A 2,736-nucleotide genomic window follows, 5' to 3' on the forward strand; every position below is an offset into this window, starting at 1 on the left:
CTGGGATTCTAGGCAGGCAGGAAATCCAGACGGACAGACCAGTTGGGTCTCCCGGTCCGCTCTTCTCCACGCTCCTTTCCGGTCATGGCCACATGGTCACGTGGGCCGCGGAATACAGCCTGCTGCCAGTAATTAGTAGCTACATTATGGTAGGAGATAAACCAAAGTTCACTCTGTGTGTTTGCACACAGACAGATCAGAGCTGTAAACAGGGAGATTACCTGGGCTTCACCCAATAAAAAGACATCAATTTGTGACATATCACAGGGACGAGGGAAAAGAGGAAGAAGACAGAATGTTATGCACATAACAAGCTTTGTGAAATGGAAAATAAAGGTCGAAGGGCTTCGGGAAAGCACAGATACGATGGGCTATTGGTGCTTGGGTTTTAGCCGAATTCCAAACGGAATCCTTAAGTAGGAAGAGCTGTGTTTCCATCCCCTAGTCAGAGGCTATGTACTGAGACGAGCCTATGGGTTGGGCATTGGAAAGTCTCTGGAGATACGGCCAGGGATGATATAGATACATTAATGTTCTCAAGGAACATGTATTCTAATGGGAGAGGATGGTGTTAGTAATAAGACAAATGGACTAACCAAGAATAATAAGTTCAACACAAAAAAAGCACAGAGCGCCATGAGCATACGGCAGATTAACATAACCTATTCTAGCAAGTCAAGGAAGCTTTCCCAAGGCAGTATCCCCTAAGTCGAGCTCAGAAGGACAAACAAGCATTAGCTGATGAATGAAAGGAGACCATATCTAGGAGGGGGACAGGCGGGGGGCGGGCAGCTCGTACAAAGACCCATGGCTGAGAAAGGATACTGCACATTTTAGGAAGTGAAGAGACATGGCATGATTGCCATGGACAGAGTTAGGAGTCATGTGGCCATGGAAGGGGGCAGAAAAGAGTGGGCCAGTGCAGGCCATGATCCTGCCTGCAAGCCCATAGGATCTGGGACTTTGTCCTAAGAGTCAAGAAAGGGACATGATCACATAAAGTTTGAAAAAGACTATTTAGGCTGCTATGAAAGGAAGGTCCTGGGGAGAGGCAGGTGTGGAAGCAGGGAACTCAAGAAGCTATTTCTGTGGCACAAGTAAGAATTAAGACCTGGAGAGGACCGTAGCAGTGGAGATGGGTAAATGGATAGGATTTGATATTTGATTGGATTTGGGCCATTAGGAAGAGGAAGAAATCAAGGGAGAACCCTGATACACTCAAGTGGTAAAACTCTTAGAGTAAACAGCTTTACTCTTAGATAGTAAAGCTGTTTACTGAACTCTGGAGTTCTGGCCGGGGAGCAGGTTTGAGGGAGAAGATCATGACTTCTGTCTTTGGACATGTTGAGTTTAAGGTGTCTGTGTAGGTATAAGAATAGTCCCTGTGGAGTTTTGAGATGAGATCCTGGATTTAAGTGGGGGCTGGGAGACAAAGAGGGGTAGAGCGACTGATCAAATAATGTTTGCAACATTGACTTGAGGACCCCTTATAGCAAAAGTTATGTTTTAGACGTGAAATTGTGATAAATAAATATATTAACTGGCACTGCAATTCTTCCCCAGAAGCAGCTCTATTTGTAACTTAAACCTCATTAAACAAAATATGTGAACTGCTGATAAGTTCAATCAATCCAAATGGAGGTGACCTACCCCAAAACAATTATCTATAAAATCTGGACAGCAGCCACTCCTCAGGTCATTTGAGTGTCTTTCAGGGACCTTCTGTTTTTCAGCTAATGAACCCTTGGCACAGGGATTTGCATCCCTCATTACAGGGCCAACAAGGAGAATGAACTTACTTACTGGGAACAGACACTGCCAGTAATTATGGGGACTCTGCCTTCTGTGACAGGAGAGGGATTGCTTTTTATAAATAACACTGGCTCCCTTGACTTAGCCTCAGTGGTTCTACTGTTCAGTGCAGGTAAAAGAAGAAATGCATTGTGGATAACTGAATAAATCGAACATCGATGAGTGAAATTAGTAAAATTGACCAGCATAGTACTCATCGTTCTTATCATTTTTGTGAATCTGACAAATAGGCCGGTTCTAAAAATATACTCATTTACTGCAAAAACAAACAACCAGAAGTTGTGTGTCTCTTAGCAATAGGAGAGAAGAGAAATAGAGTGATAATTACTTGATGAAGGGGAGGTATTTTTAAGAATAAAAGCTATTTGAGTTGCTTAAGTGTTGATAAGAGGGAGCTGGTAGAGAAAAAGAGGTGGAAGACCCAGGAGACAAGAGATAAGTGAAAATGGTCTGAGAAAATGGGAAGCAATGGAATTTCAAATGGTGGGGGTGAAGAGGGGGGTGAGGGACAATGCTTCTTCATTTAAAAAGTGCTGCAGAATATATCCATGTGTGTTTCTAGCTCAAGAAAGTTAGATGAGGTAGTTTGTGTATGATGGTTTAAATTCACTTTCTGAAGAAGGAGGGAAGTCATCTGGGGAGAGTGAAAGGAGAGTTGGGCTAGTCAGATGTCTGAGGAGAGAGGAGGAATGAGAGAGTGACAAGGGACACATCATAGGTGGTTCTGCAGTGGTGGCCAGCAGGGTCAGTGACTGCAAATTCACTGTGGCCCCATTCAGCACAGTTTTGTGATCTGTTCCAGAAGGTTCAGCTGCGGAAGATCAGGAAAGTGAATGGCTGGGCCTATTCAGGTGTGAAGATTTTCCAGCTAGGTACATTAAAAAGAAAAACGAGGCTCAGCGCCTGTGGCTCAAGTGGCTAAGG

The sequence above is a fragment of the Otolemur garnettii genome, unplaced genomic scaffold (genome assembly GCF_000181295.1).
Source record: "Otolemur garnettii isolate 467f Iridium unplaced genomic scaffold, OtoGar3 scaffold00124, whole genome shotgun sequence".
NCBI classification, from domain to species: domain Eukaryota; kingdom Metazoa; phylum Chordata; class Mammalia; order Primates; family Galagidae; genus Otolemur; species Otolemur garnettii.